This window comes from Theropithecus gelada, chromosome 4 (assembly GCF_003255815.1).
Source record: "Theropithecus gelada isolate Dixy chromosome 4, Tgel_1.0, whole genome shotgun sequence".
In the NCBI taxonomy this organism is placed as follows: Eukaryota; Metazoa; Chordata; class Mammalia; order Primates; family Cercopithecidae; genus Theropithecus; species Theropithecus gelada.
This window is the reverse complement of record NC_037671.1, coordinates 48,725,530-48,742,538: the sequence shown is the minus strand read 5'-3', so window position 1 is coordinate 48,742,538 and position 17,009 is coordinate 48,725,530. Positions and strand designations below refer to the sequence as shown.

The 17,009-nt window shown below is 38.7% G+C and overlaps 1 protein-coding gene across 3 annotated transcripts in view; it reads left to right on the top strand.

Moving 5' to 3' along the window:
- RCAN2 (regulator of calcineurin 2) overlaps nucleotides 1-17,009 on the top strand; it is a 258,795-nt gene that overhangs the window by 56,384 nt on the left and 185,402 nt on the right. The window lies entirely within an intron of this gene.

Genomic DNA, 17,009 nt, shown 5'->3' with positions numbered 1-17,009 from the left:
GGAGAATTGCTTGAACCCAGGAGGTAGAGGTTGCAGTGAGCCAAGATTGCACCACCGCACTCCAGCCTGGGCAACAAGAGCAAAACTCCATCTCAAAAAAACCCCCAAAAAACCTCATGGGACTCTTGCTTCCCTTGCCTGTGGTTGCTGCACAACACACCGAAGAGCAACTTTGGTCAACTCTCATTGTCTCACTACCATCAGAAGAACTTCTAAATCAAGATGGGGGAGCAGTAAGCCAGATGAGTACCTTCTGAAATCTGAACACATATGTTTATTCACAAGAACCAGCCCAGAAGAAAGTGCATTTGCTATCTCCCCTGCAAATAGAGTCTTGAACAGCTACACATCTCCTTACTGTACCAATAAATTGCCAGTCTTTTGTCTTCATATCTCCAGTGCTAACTAGAAAGTTCCATTTTCCTTTATGTTGAATGTACAGTTAGAAAGACTAGATGCAGTCACTTGGCAATTCCATTCATATGCCTCCATGTGAAGCCTGATAAGTGTTGGACGTGTAGTCGGTACAGCATCTTTAGAAGTTTTCTGAAAAGACAAGTCAGTTTTGCCTTCCTATTTTGCTTTCCATTCTATCATTGCATCATTTCCTAAAGAAAACTGGATTGGTTGACCAAGCCTTCTTTGTGAGTAATTAAAGGCATTTCAAATTTTAATTTCAGGAAACAAAAGCCTACTGAATAGAAGATACATTCCTCTGCGGGTGTTTCATTCTTGCTAATGACAAATTTTGAGTATGCGTTAATTGTGATTGGCAATTTAAGTAGGTCCAATTACTTTAGAAGGAATTAACATTTACATTAGAAAGAGAAGGTAAATGAGAACAGAGCCCTTTAAAATCTGAATATGATTTTTAAAATATATTCATTAAGTACTTTGAGAATTTTACTTGGAAGACTTCACTTAATCCAAGCACATTTTTTTTCTGAAGAAAATAGCGCAGGAAACATAGCAAAATGGCCACATGAAAAGTGACAGTTCTCTGGAAGAGAAACATCATTATAAAGAGAATTTGAATTCATATGAATGACTTTATTATGCTTAATGTTTTATATGATTAAAGGAGTTATTTCAAAAAATAATTCTTTAGGGAATCCTATGTAATCAGTGTAGACAGAATGATAGCCAATAGCATACATGGTAACCTTTTAAAAATCTCTTTTGGCACAGGTTGTCATTTGTGTAATACTAATTATTGCTGGGCACAAAGTGAGAGGATTTATATTCCAATCTATATAGAAATGTCATCATGAATAAATAATGCATTGCAACAACATATTTAATTGTCAGAGACTTTGTTGCCAGAAATATAACTAATATGGGAGGCGCACAACTTCTCATGGCACAATCTCATTCAGGGTTTCTCCACTTCAGAATTACTGATGTTTCAGACTAATAATTCTTTGTGTGGGGGCTGCCCTATGCCATGTAGGATGTTTAGTAGCATCCCTGGCCTCTACCCACTGGCTGACAGTATGCTGTTCCCTATTATGAGTACCCAAAATGTCCCCAGACATTGCCAGATGTCCCCTGGGGGGCAAAATCACCTTGCTTGAGAATCACTGGCCCAGTTTATGGTTTGAAACTACAGATGAGAGGAGTTGCCTGGGCATTTCTCAATAATCTGTTCTAGGACCTCATCTTACTAGATGGGAATCTCCTGGGGTGGGTCTCTAGAAGCAGTATGAAGAAAAGCAAGTTATAATCCCATTCTCTACATCTCAGTCTGAGTTCTTTTCTTTCCTCCATTCTAAATGAGGAGGCTGCAGTTCTTCAAGTCCTCTCTTTATGAGCTACTTTGGGGCAGTCTCTGCTTAGTGACATGGAGGCTCCCATAAGCAGCCCTCCAAATATTTCTTCCTCATTCCCAAAAAACTGTCTTGTAAGGTCTCCCCAGAGTGTTTCTGCGTGGGCCCCAGGAGACCTGTCCCTGAGCCGGCTTCACAGACACCTCTCCCTCAGCTGCCACCATTACTGCACCCAGTCTCAGGACACCAGAAATTGTGGGATTCAGACCAAGGAAAAGTTTTGTTTTGAGAGAATTAGTTCATGGAGTTACCATTGGATCAGGTACCCAGATGGTTAGGCTCAGCACTTTTATCACTGTAGTAATATTCAGTGTCCCAGGAAAAGCAACTATCTTTGTGTGAGGCACATAGTGTGAATGGGACCTAAAGCAAGGTGACACAGGGATACTGGGTAATCAGCACATTAGTCAGAGGGAGTAAATTTTAAAGTACCAATGATAAATTAATTACCATATCAAATCACATGAAAGTCTTGTGACAGGTTTGTGTAGGTAGTCTGTGTTATTGGTGCCATTTTATGGTTATACCCAGTAATATGCTGAAGTGGGCACTTACCCGCACCACCAATTATGTGCAGAATTTACCAACATGGATTAAATTGGCCATGGGAGTACTGACAACATGGAAATGAACAAACTATAAATCAGGCTTGTTTGTTTACCTAGAGGATTAGTTTCCTATTGCTTTTATAGCAATTTACCACAGGCTTAGTGTTTGAAAGCAATTGAAATGTATTATCTTAGAGTTCTGAAGGTCAGAAGTCCTAAAATCTAGCTGTCAGCAGTCATGTATTCCTTCTGGAGGCTCTTGGGAAGAATCCATTTCCTTGTCTTTCCAGCTTCTAGAGGTTGCCTGCATTCCTTGACTTGTAGCATTCCTTGACTTGTAGCCCCTTCCTCCAACTTCAAAGCCAACACTTTAAATCTTAATCTTTCACTACCCCTCTCTTTGACTTCTACTTCCAACAGCACACCTCCTTCTCTGAGTCTGACCCTCCTGCCTCCCTCTTATAGCCTTGTGTTACTTTAAGCCCACCTGAATAATCCAGGATAACCTTCTCATTTTAAAGTCCTTAATGTAATCACATCTGCAGTGTTTCTTTTGCCTTGTAAAGTAATGTATTCACAGGTTTCAGAGTTTAGGGCATGATATCCTTGATGGGACTCAGGTAGGAGTGAGGGTAGATTGTATTATTCTGTCTAACACCCCCTGAGAGCTGCTAACCAGCATACCACTGGCACTATACTGTGTATTGCAGTTTCTCTGAATTTGGGAACATAGGCCCAGCTGAGGACCACACACAGTCTATACCTTTTCTCTTCTGCAGTTTACTCCCTACCACCTGATTTTCAGCATTCTAAAAAGGATCACTAAAATTTCATATTTTATTTCTGATTATTATTGTTGTTAACATAATTTCTTATGACACATAGAGGTAAAAAAGTTATTCAGCCAAAGCCATGCACAGATGCTCATAAGTTTTTAATTGGTGAGCCACGGTAAGGCTCCCCCCTTCCAAAAAAAGTAAAATAGTAATATACTTAAAGATTCAGGAATGACTGTGTTAAAAATGTTTCCAACAACCTACTTATGTTTTCAGGTTTATAGTGAATGTGCTTCTTGACTATTGCAAAATGGCATATACCCCACTTTCTGGAGTCAGATGTGCTACCATTGTGCCACAAGATCGCATACATCCCACCTTCTTATTATTAAATTGTGAAGCCTCAAAATCAGAGGAGCCCCCTCCCTCAGCTAAGTTGCTTACCATCACAAATAGGGATTTTTGAGTTGCTGATATCTTCAGCATGTACCTAATTATGATGCAAGTTGAGAGTCAGTGAACACGGCCAAGTCTGCTGGTAACTGGTTATTTTCATGTTTGATGTTTAGAAACAGCATTGCTTCTAAAGATATTGATGACTTTTGATGAAGCACACAAAATAAATACTATAGAAAACTAAAGATAGGCTGGGCGCGGTGACTCACACCTGTAATCACAGTGCTTTGGGAAGCCAAGGCAGGCAAATCACCTGAGGTCAGGAGTTCAAGACCAGCCTGACCAACATGGAGAAACCCCATCTCTACTAAAAATACAAAATTAGCCAGGCATGGTGGCATATGCCTGTAATCCCAGCTACTCGGGAGACTGAGGCAAGAGAATTGTTTGAACCAGAGAGGTGGACGTTGCGGTGAGCCGAGCCGAGATCACACTATTGCACACCAGCCTGGGCAGCAAGAGCAAAATTCCATCTCAAAACAAACAAACAAAAAACCCAAAAAACACTAAAGCTTACACAAAATAGTTATTATGGTAAATTAAACCTTTATAAGCTGATACTAAGTGCAGTTAAAGTTTGTAACTACAACTTATAAATCATCTTAAAGAACATTGTGTAATTCATTAGTAGGAAAATAGGGTAACAAAGTAATGAAGATAATTTATTGTAAGCCTTCTATCTTAGTCACAACATTTTTGTCTCCATGGTCTCCATGTTTGATCTTCAGTATATCCAATTCTGAATGGAATTGTCATGCTTTAACATGTAAATATACAGATGTAGTTTCTAATACAAAGTCAATATATATCAGGGCCTTTTCTCCCTATTTGAATTTGAAATGAAATGAAATTATTCTGATGCTGGGAAAACAGAAATCCCTAATCCCATTGTTGATCATCAGATAATATACTGGGCTTCATAAACCAATGGACACTCTACAGCATGATTTTTTTCTTTCTCACTTTAACTTTTGAATAAATATTGGGTTAAAGGGAAAGGAAGCCAGCCAATAAATGTTTTGTTGTTTTATTTATGTGAGGACTTTTATGTGTGCACTTCCTGTGGATTTAGAGAACAATTTTTAGTGTCACATAAGTCACTTGGATCATCTCTAGGAACAAATATTTGAGTTGTTTGAATACCTGTGAGTGCCATGGAGGCATTAGAATCACCTCTCACATTCATTGTTGTTGAGTGCTGACCAAAACAAGGAGTGGACTTCTATTGTTTTTCCCTGAATGAATTTATTGAGGACTATGTGTTAGATAATGACCTTGGCATGTTATTTTTTCTCTAGAGGTTTTCATTAGCATTTAAAAGCAAGTTGGGGCCAGGCATGTGGCTCACACCTATAATCCCAGCACTTTGGGAGGCCGAGGTGGGAGGATTGCTTGAGCCCAGAAGGTGGAGGCTGCGTGAGCCATGATTGTGCCACTGCACTCCAGCCTCAGCAACAGAGCCAAGACCTTGTCTCAAAAAAAAGTTAGTTTTTTTTTTTTAAATAGAAATCTTCCATGATATATTAAATTCAACGAGGAAAATGAAAGTATCTACACACACACATACACATGCACACACACACAGACATACACGCATACATGCACACACAACGCTAGGAAGATAATCAGTGAGGAAGAAATTGTTTAGCTGTTACTTGAACTTTCCAGCAGAAGGTTCTTCCAAGAGCGCCTCCTGCTTCCATATTCTGCTTCTGTCTTCATTCATTAATTATTTACACCAGCCGTATTCTTGTCTGCCAGAGATCATTTTCCTGATTGATGGCATCTGGGGTTCTCTATGCAAAAGTATTTTAAAAGCTGTTACAGGGAAAATCATTTTTTTCTTATTCCTCCTCTCTCAATTTTTAATAACTCTTAGAACCTACAGCTAATAGCCTCCCTTAGTTCCCTATCTGTTGTTTCCTATTTTGTATTCTTGATAAATGTGTGCTGGGAATTTGCTATTGTACATACCTTTGAAGAAACCAATTTGCTGTTGTACATACCTTTGAAGAAACCAATCTTTTATTTATCAGTGAGAATGTATAAAAGTGAAATCACACCTATGGAAAATCCACATTCCCCGTGAGAAGGCAAATCTTAAACAAAATTGGGAGGACTAGGAGGATTGAATTAAACTGTAAAAGTGAGTGCATTTTCACTCATATATTCCTCTTATTTCCCTCTTCATTCTCCTCCTAAGCAATCTCATCCAAACCTTTAATTGTCGCCTGTATGCAAACAACTATGAACATTCTACCCCTGATCCAAGCAGCCTCTCTGAGGTAGGTAACTGACATCTCCTCTTGATGTCTCATGATACAGAAAGTCATCCGTTAACCAGGTCTCCTTCCAGTATTTCTTCTATTCCCGAACCAAACCACCCTACATCCAGTTTTTCCAGTCAGAAGCTCTCCTTCTCCCTCACCCAATCATTCTGTTGCAAATTCTGATGATGTTATCTCCTAAATATCTCTCCTATTTGACAACTCACTTTTATCCCTACACCAAGCGTCAGGCATCTCTCATCTTGACTATTGCAATTGCCTCTGTCTTGGTCGGCGACTGGTCCTCTCTTGCTGTTCTTCAATCCATTTCACTTTGAAGCTTGAAGTGCTTCGGTTTTTTGGTTTCAAAGCTCAAATATGGTATGTGTAAAACCCACGCAAAGCTTCCCATTCCTTTCAGGATGAAGGTCAGTATTCTTAGCCTGGCCTTCAAGGTCGACCTACCTCAAAGCTTTTCCTTCACCTAGTTGCCTCTGGGCCTTCTGTCTCCAGCCATGCTAACCTTCTGTCCTTCTTTGAGTTTAAAACTGTTGTCATGTTCCCAGGGTCTTTGCATGTGCTGATTTATCTGACAGCATTGCCATATACACTCCCAGCCCCATCCCTCCTGTGCCAGTGCAAGACCTCGTTAGGTCCTCTGGGATACACTTTTAGAGTTCTGTGCTTCTTTCCTTCAGAGTGCTTATCTCAGCATGAGTGATCCATTTCTTTATGTGACTGTTAACTAACATCTTCACATTAGACCCTAGGGTCCGTAAGGGCAGGAACATACCTGCCTTAATGACCGTTCTCTAGCACCTGGTACAGTGCCTGGCATGTAATTTGTTGAAAAAAAAATGAATACAATACCTTTTAGGGATTCCTTCAGGTTCTGCTTGTACTGATAGAGACATTTCATATGGAATCTATTTCTCTCAGAAATTAAAACGTTGATAACTCTCAAGATAATATTTTCCTTCTTCAGTGTAATAACCAAGAAAACTGAAGAGTACTCTGCAGTCCACCAAGAAGCTTGTGAGTTATTTGACCCTTACAGCAAATATACAAGGTAAAAGATACAGAGTTCTGTAGTAATTTGCTGATATTCACATAGATGCATCATAAGTGGGACTTGAACCCATATCTTTTGGCTTTGAGTTAAAATGCCTCTGTTGTGCAAAGCTGCCTCTTAAGTGGCAAGTTCAGAGTACACCCTGTAAAAGTGTTTATACAATTCTATTCATTTATATCTAGCATACTGTGTTCTCCTATATGAAGTGGGATACTTTAGGTGCATTTTTGTAAAAGACTCTGGTTTCTATACTTTAGTGCATTTCTATAAAGGACTCCTGGATCATCCCTTTTGCCACTACTACTTACACTGTGGTTTACCTTTTAAAATAATTATACATGTAATTAATATCATATTATAAGCTCTTACTTAATCGATTACCTGATACTATCTTTGAGGCTGAGGTCATCTACCTTTTACCCTCTACATATTTACATTCCTGTTTCAGATATGACACATTGGCCATATGAATTTACTCTCATTCCTAAAAGTAAAAATATAACAAGGTGTAAACTGCATGGTAGAAGAGAATAGAGAGAAGATATCACTCATCAAGAGATTTTAACACATTTTGAGAAGAAAGCAAATGGAGGAATGACAACTAATTTAGCAGAGTGGAAGGAGCTTTCAGCTAAATTGCTTTCACGAAGAAGAATGTATTTAAAAACAAGCCCACAAAATTTCTGAGAGTTCTGGGACATCAGGTACAGGGAAGAGAAGGTACAGGAAGGTGAGCTTCATGGTTGGAAAGGTGGAGATATAGTGAAAATTTAGCCATGCTCCTCTGTCTTGGGCCCTGAATATCCAAAGCATGATGATTACTTTCCAGGCCAAAGACTGGAGATTCTTCTCTGGAAATTCTAAGACATTGCTGAAAAAAAATCCCAGTCAGATCATTTATTTATTCACTTAGAAGATATTTATTGAGCTCCAACTATGTTTATTGTTCAAGGTACCATGAATAAGGCATAAACTATACCATTATTCATGGTGCGTATCATCTCGTGGAGAGAAATGACGAACACATAAAAAAGTACGTAATGTGATTTTCAGTGGGGATACATGCTACAAGGTAACACTGGTGTGGTGGGGGACCCTTTTTTTGCATCATTCTTATCTTTGATCAGGGAGTAAAAATATTTGGCAGAACCAGTACTCCCTAGCCCCAGTGAATCTCCACTTACCTCTCATTGGCTAGTACCCTTAGATGCAAAAGAGCCTGCAAAAACAAGCATCTATCTGAGAAGAATGGGCCAACCAGGTCTAACTTAGCCCTAACAGATCCGTCCTGTAGCTGAAATGTGGTCCTAGCTTAGCCCTAACAGATTCATCCTGTAGCTGAATTGTGGTCCTTAGTAAATCAAGGCTCTCATCAAGGGAGAAGAAAAAATCGCTTATATGGAATCTACAGACAATGTCTGTCATAAACTTATGCTTGGATTGCTTGCAAGTTTGAGTTGTCCATCTGTTGGTTTCTTTCGTTTGTTTTGAAAATGCAGAGCCCACTGATGATTGTATGTCAATACAGCTATATTGCATTCGAGGTCATGTGACTCAGAATCCGGGTTAAGAGAGTAGGATGTCAGAAAGCAATCAGAATGTACATTAGTATATTAATCTGATAGGTATGTCATTATTTATTTACTCAATACACATTTTACGCAGTCTTGATATGCAGCAAGCCCTTGGGAAACAATTAGATGAAAGATAGTTGCTAGATTTGTTGAGTTCTGAATACTATATTCCTGGCACGATTTTAATTATTTTACAGGTATAATCTTATTTAACTTTAATAACTATGCAATGGGAAAGGTACTAATGCTTATGTCCATTTACAGATGAGGAAATTGAAGGTCAGTAACTAGTCCAAGGTGAACTAGGGATGTGGGCCTAAAAGGTCTGTCTCTAAAGCCCATGCATGTAACCAGTAAGCTGGACTGCTGAGAAGAATAAATAACAGTTCCTGTGGCACACTAAATGAACAAAGTAAGAGATGATCATGTGGTTTTTAAGGTATTAACTGTATAATTTTTGTAATGATTCATATAATTTTCCTAAAATTTTGCTTTACATGGTTCATTCTAAATGTCAGTTATTGAAAACATTTAAAATTATTTCAGAGATGCAGAAAACTATCCTGGTAATAAAGACCCCTCTCTCACCCTCCTAATAAGACTCTTTCTTCCGTATTATTCCCCATGACCCTAGGAGGGAGGATCATTGTTATCTGACTTCTATTTAGAGAAGCAGAGTAATTTTCTTGAGGTCACATAGTTAATAAGTGGTAGCAAAAGGATTCACATACAGGTTTGCTACTTAAACCCTATCCTCTACTGCTAAAAGTCTGCCAGAGTTCAAATCTCATCTCTACCACTTGCTAGCTGTGTGACCCTGAGCAAGTTACCTAAACACTCTGTGCTTCCCTTTGTGTTATACTCTTTTTATAAGTGTGCTTTTCACAGCATAGTTTTATTGAACACCTGACCTGTTTACACAGTAGATGTTCAATAAAAAATACATTCTTCTTTACCCACAAATTTATTTGTTTTCTTTTCCCTTCTTGTATGCTAGATCTGTTTTGTATCATGAAGGCATTTTCATTTTTCATTCTAAGCATTAGGGCTCATTCATTTACCTGTATGTATTTGCATAGCCAGCTGTTCCTCTCGTTCAAAAGTGTCTATGAAATACAGTGTTCAGCTGCCTGCTATTTTCCCATGCAGATTAATTAAAGTGGTTGGTACTGAAAGTGGTAAAATTGCTTATCTTTTTAAAAACTGCTTGATGATGAAAAGAATTACATTTACCCAAAAATTCCTGTATCTTTAATAACAATTTTATTACAGGAACATTGAAAGTAAAACCTAGAGAAGGTTCATTATATGTAGTGAAATGGAATTATGAAATCATTTTATCTTTGTTTAGAAACATTCTGAAAAAATATTCATTTAAAATAGCAATAACAGAATAATTAAATTTCTGTGGGAAGGAAATGTAACACACCTTTTAAAGAAGTAATCAGTCAGCCGGGCGCGGTGGCTCATGCCTGTAATCCCAGCACTTTGGGAGGTCAGAATTTCGAGACCAGCCTGACAGACATGGTGTACTTACTAAAAATATAAAAACTAGCTGGGCGTGGTGGTGGGTGCCTGTAGCCCTAGCTACTTGGTAGGCTGAGGCAGGAGAATCGCTTGAACCCGGGAGGCAGAGTTGCAGTGAGCCAAGATTGTGCCACTGCACTCCAGCCTGGGTGACAGGGTGAGACTCTGTCTCAAAAAAAAAAAAAAAAAAAAAAAATTAGTCTCTATCTGAACAGACTTCCAGAGTTAAAGCTATTGCTAAGTGAACCACTGAGAAATATTTAATGTATAATTGTAATTGAGAAGTAAATTTTATCTCATAAGGATGGCTGAGCTTCTGAAGATCAAGAATTAAGGTTTTGATATATGCTGTTTTTTTTTTAAGGTAAGTAGGCACATAAATTATAACTCAAGGAACTAATCATAGGTATTCACACTTTATGTAGTTCCAAACTGTAATTTATTTTTTTCAGCTTCTGATTGTAGAAAATGAGCAAGAAGACATCAGCAGTGATGGGAGAATAAATTAAAATATCTTTTAAAAAAATTCTGGCATCAGTCTAAATATATCTTCACTAGAATACAGTTACCAAAGAATAGTCTGATAATTCCTGGGGTTACTAAGATCCTTTCGGGGATCTATGAGGTTAACCACAATATTAAAAGTGGTAAAATGTTACCACTTTTTAGGTACAAGGATGTTTTTGCCTTTTTCACTCATATTCTCACAGGTGCACAGTGGAGTTTTCTAGAGGCTGCATGATGTGTGATGATGTCATTGCTCTGAGGACTAATGGAATGAGCTTTTGTGCATTCCTGTCCTTTAAAACTTTGCTCAAATTTTTAATACAGTAAATACACACTGATATAATCCACATAAATGAAATCCCTTTGGTGTCCTCAATCATTTCTAAAAGCATAATGGATCTCTAAGACCACCAAGTTTCAGAGCCACTGCTCTAGAATAAGATCACTCTTGATGGATGAGGGGATCATCTTGCAAGTGTTGCTGACATCCAGCCTGTTGAAGAAGGGGGACCACATGCATGCCTGAGAAGTCTAATTTTGTCTGTCAAGATCATTACTTGATATGTATTATACAATTATTTGTCCCTGGCTAGAACAAGAGCTCCATGAGGGTAAGAGCTTTTTGACTGCCTTGTTCACCACTCTATGCCCAGGGCTTATAACAGCATCCCGTACACCCCCCAATATGCATTTGTTTAAATTTGAAAGCATTGATTAAAATCTAAGACGTTGAAATATTTAACTGTTTACTATGTGCTAACCTTGTTATATATATTATCTATGATATTCCCAGAATCTCTGGGTGGAAGATATGTTATTTCCATTGTGTTTAAGGAAGTGAAGTAACCTGTCCCAGGTCACACATCCTGTCAGAGGCAGCCTAAGGACTCACACATTGCCGCCTCTGCTCCATTGGCTCCTTGAGGCCAGATAAGTAGGGGTGTGTGCCAGATATCACAGATCTGAGGAGTTCGGTATAGAGGGGTCAGCTCTTCCGGAAGAAAATAACAATGCATTCTAGGGATAGGTGCAGGCAGGCAGAATCTGATGCCAAGGAGGTCAGGGTCAGAGAAGAAGCACTGGAGGATGGGTTGGTAAACTGAGTCCATGACAAAGGCAAGTCACTTTCTGACTTGTTTTATGCCTTTTGCTTCAGAGGCAGGACATCCTAGTGATTAAGATGGGAGGACTGGAGTTTGTCTGCTGAGATTTGAGTCCCAGTTCTTCTTCTTGCTTGCTATGTAATGTCTGGTTAGTTGCTTAAGCTTTCTGTGCTTCAGTTTTCTCGTGTGTAACATGAATGTGATGATAATATTCCCACTTACCTTGTGGAATTGTTTTGAAATTAAGTGAATTGATAATATTTGGATAGTCCTTAAAATGGTGCCTTACTCTTACTAAGTTCTATATACGTCTATGTAAGTGCGAGCAGTTATTTTTTTTGGAAATTGTCCGGGGCTCATGAAACTTCATTGTGAGTAAGAGGGATGAACCAGGTTTCAGTGGAGTCAGAGGCAGGGCTGCTGGGATGGTGGTACAGAGTGGTTAGCTCGCAGGTTTGGGAACCAGACTTTTGTCACTGTGCCACTTTTAGCTGTGTGTTCTTGGATTAGTTACCTAAACTTTTTGTGCCTTAGCTTTCTTCTATGTAAAGTAGAGCAGATAAGAGTGCTGATGTCATTGAATTATTTAAGTAGTAAGTTAGTGAATATAAACTGTTTAGAGAAGTACCTGGACCATGGTATGTGGTACACTCAATGTAGTTCTTACTGCATAATCAGATTATGCCTTCAGTGATTGGAAAAGGAAGTTCAGTCTAATCTCAGAAATCAAAGATGTGGCAAAAATTGTAACTATCTAAGACAATAGGATTTAAAATATGATAATCCAATCACAACAAAAACAATGAGATAATAAGGTACCCATAATTAAATTATAAAATGTATAAGGAAATAGGTTAATGATTTATACAAGTAGATTAAAAAAAAGTCTATCGAAGGTGAAACCCTAAGTATTGATTTCAGAGAGGAAGCATCAATATTCTCGAGCTAATAAGTCCATACTACACCAAGGAAGAGGAAAGAGCTCACCAGAGTTGTGGGTAGGAATCAACCTTCAAGAAGGAAGAGAAATAGCTTGGTCTCATCTTGTCTCTTTTCCTTTCTGTCGTGCTTTTTTCTTTGTTCTATCCTCTACAATATTGAAAAGTGTAAAACACAAACACTATAGGATTGGCCATCTAGAGACCTAAGTTTTAGACTTGATCTGGTCTGCTATAACCAACAGTGTGATCTTAGACCATCCACTTGGCCTCCTGGGACTCCAGTCTCCTCATTTGGAAATAAGAAGGCAAATTTTCTTAAGAGTCCTTTCTTAGGCTGATTCTGGAAATCACCTAAATAATCCAGAAATACTGGGACTTCCAAGAATAAAATTAGGAATCCAGATGGTTTAATACTAATGCTTACAGCCACTCTTTCATCAAGGCACTAGATACCCCAAATGAAACACCTGGACATCCCCAGGAACCAAGGTCCTCTGGATCCTCTGGCCTGACAATCACAGGAGGACAGCCTGAGATAAGTCTATCTGGTCCTAAAGTAATGCATACTTGACAAGAAGTTGGTTGTCATGATGTATTCCTTGTGAAGAATGCCCTTGAGAGCTTCATTTATCCTCTTCACCTCCTCATCAGTAGTACTGAGCTAACATTTCGGTTATTCATCATGTTTTAAAATTAGCTTCTTAATCCTCTTAATATTTTCAACTTCTTTGCCTTGAGATATGCACCCAGCCTGAACTTGGTTTTGTCCAGCCTTTGTACAGCATATAAATAACAAGAATAGATTGTTCCCATAGCCTTGGCTTCTTCACGAAATTAACTACATTTACTCATTGCTCTTATTTTTGTTCTTGGTGGAATAAACCTAAATTTTCTCAACTAAATTTGGCTTTGAAATTCTATGGTATGTTCTTTATCTCCATTCACTTTGATGTTGGTAGCTTTTTAAATCTGTTTGGAACATGTCTTCCTTTGTTTTTAAAAGCATCCCTTTTCTATGAGACTTTGGCTTATTTTCTTTTTCTTTTACTAGTTTCTTTTTCTTTTCTACTCCCTGTCTTAGTCCATTTGTGTTACCATAAAGGAGCACCTGAGTTTGGGTAATTGATAGAGAAAAGAGGTTTATTCATTGTTCTGCGGGCTGTATAGGAAGCATGGTGCCAGCATCTGCTTCTGGTGAGGGCTTCAGGCTGCTTCCACTCTTCTTTGGCAGAAGACAAAGGAGTACAGAGATCACAAGGCTAGAAAGGAGGTCAGAGAGGGCTGGGCCAGGGAGATGCCAGGTTCTGTTTTACAACCAGCTCTCAGGGGAACTCTCGCAAGAACTAACAGGTGAGAACTCACTCAGTCCCCAGCACCCCGGGAGGATATTAATCTATTAGTGATTAATTAATCATGACCCCAACACCTCCCATTAAGCCCCACCTCCAACACTGGAGATCAGATTTCAAAATGAGATTTGGAGGAGTCAAACAAACCAAACTACAGCACTCCCTAAGGAATCTATTCTTATGGTCCCATACTCAGCTCACTTCTTATTTCTAAATAATTATCTTCCTTGGAAATTATATTTACTAACAGCTTTCTATCTCCTTTAAGCAGATGATGTTTATGTTTTGATTTTTTTTTTATCAGCTGGTTACTTTCGTCATTCATTAGCCATTTATTGAGTACCTATTATGAATGATGCACTGCGCTGGTACTAAGGATGTAAAGATCAGGGACTTTCTCTACCTTCAAAGAGTTCTAATGGAGTCTCATTGAAGTGACAGACACAGAGTTAGATAATGCCAACCCAATATAACATGCTAAACTAGGGTATTAAACAAACTGCTTTTGGAGCTTGGAGAAGTGAATGACTGACCTCTGAGGGCTATCAAGGAAAGGCTTCCTGGAAGAAAGGACATTGGCAGTGGGTATTAAAGGTTAAGTAAGAGTTTGTGAGTTGTGACGTCTCCCAACTTCCTTCTGCTCTGTTCACTCTGATGTTCCACTGTCACCTTCAATTTAACATGTCAAAAGTGAAATTCTTTAACTTTCGCCCTAAATTACTTCACTCACTTGAGTTTCCTATTACATTATTCTCCGAAGCATCCTTTTGGCATTTTTGTCTCTTTCCTCTCTGTTTTGCTGTCAGCCACAAAGTCATCTGCATGCTTTCTTCACCTTTTCATTCAGTCGTTCCCACTGCCCCAGACATTTCATACTCTGCCACCTCCTGTCTGGGTTATTACGATGGACTCCTAGCTGATTAATCTACCTAAGTTTACTTTCCCCATTTAATCTGTTTTGTACATCATTGCCCATTGCTCTTTTTTTGAGTATCAGTTTGATTTTGTCACTCATCTATTTAGAAATAATGGCAAACTGACACTTGCTCAATGCTTAGATGGTTTGTGAAGTACTTTTAAAAAATGTTATCTCATTTCATTATCAAAACAACTTTGTGAAATAAATACTGGATGGTACCTTACTGAATATCCTCTAAATTTAGAATTCAGTAGTCTTTGAGCTCCTGGAACCAGGGATGACATCATGTTAATCTCAGCCTCCTTAGTGCCTAGCACAGTGCTGATTCATAAATGACGTTAAAAAAATATTATGGATTCACTCCTGCCTAGTGTCTGTGCATCTTTATATGCCCAGTTAAAAATAATTGATCAGGCTGGGTACGGTGGCTCATGTCTGTAATCCCAGCTCTTTGGGAGGCCGAGGAGGGTGGATCACCTGAGGTCAAGAGTTCGAGACCAGCCTGGCCAACATGATAAAATCCCATCTCTACTAAAAATACAAAAAAAGTAGCCGGGCGTGATGGTGGGTGCCTGTAATCCCAGCTACCTGGGAGGCTGAGGCAGGAGAATCACTTGAACCCAGGAGGGGAGGTTGCAGTGAGCTGAGATCGTACCATTGCTCTCTAGCCTGGGCGACAGAGTGAGATACCATCTCAAAAAAAAAGTTAATCAGAAGACATTGAAATGACATTATAAAAAATGACAGGACAGTTTTCCCAATATTTCCAGTGCTGATTCCACACCCTGCTCAGCAATCAGAGAATCACTTCTCCATGCTGTGATTACTGCTGTTGCTGAACCTCTCTTGAGCCTCAAGATTCCTAATGGATTCTTAACAGTCAGTGCTATGTAGATACAGAACCACGCCTTGTAAATAGCTCCCCTTAATGATGCAACCAAGACACACGGTAGTCTGTATTATTCTTAAAATCAGACTCAATTTAATTGTCTTGCATGGATTTTAGTGATGCGATGATAACTAAAGCATTTGTTTAAATGCTGTAGTCTTTCAGGTTTTTTTTTTTTTTTTTTAATGTGAGAGTTCTGTGGCTTATCATCTGTACTCTATCTGCCTGTCTTCTGAATTCGTAAGAAAACTGGTAGTAGAAAGGATAATATTAAATATACTTAAAATATTAATGAAGTAAAATAATTTAAGTCTTGTCTGCGAGATTGGAAATTTTTAAGTCTGACAACACAGTGAAAAGGATCTGTCTACTCTTGTCTGGCATGAACCAATTTGCGTAAAAAGACTACATGATTTTTTTGGTTAATGTTTTTATGAAATCATAGAACATAATCCATACTGAATTTTGAAAGGCAGTTTGCCAACAGAAAGAATAAATGAAACAGCAAACTATTTAGAAATGTGCTTGACTTATTTATGTTCTTTCTCAGCCAAAATGGTTTGAAGACATGAGGCTTTCTTTCCAAGAGTCCCTGCTGCCATCTGCTGTTCTTCATTATTCAGCAGCCAACTTCTAAATGGAGACTGGATGACATGGTTCCATGAGATATGATTTTCAGGGGAAAAATATTTTGTAAATTTATTATATTTTAAACATAGAAGTAAATACTAAAATGAGATTAAATAAACAAATAATCTGCTTAGAACAATTTATTTTTATAAAATCTTGGCCATAAATTTGAAACAGGGTCCCAGGGAAAGTCATCTTTCTCATACCACATGTACCTTCCGTGGGTGAAATCAGGTGGTTTGAAGCTGTGATACATTGGATTTGAACTGAAGCAAGCTCCAAACTCAGGTACTCTGTGTGTGGATGAGGAAGAAGTTGGAATATTGGGATACTAGGCCTTCTAAACCAGTGGTTCTCAAGCTCTAGCAGCATCAGAATCTCTTGGAAGGCCTGTTTGAGAAAAGGTTGTTGGGCCTTATCCAGCGGTACGCTAGTAAATGCTTCACAACTGGCTTATTGGTTTAAAGACCCTGATGTGTAGCATTTGCTGACTTCCATGGTGTAAATGCTTCCTCTGTGGCTGATTTCAGACTTTCCACATGGTATCACTAAATGTAGAGTTGAGAAGAGATGTACTGTAGCTCACCATTATGTCGTATTGTCACCATTTGCCTACAATAGATGC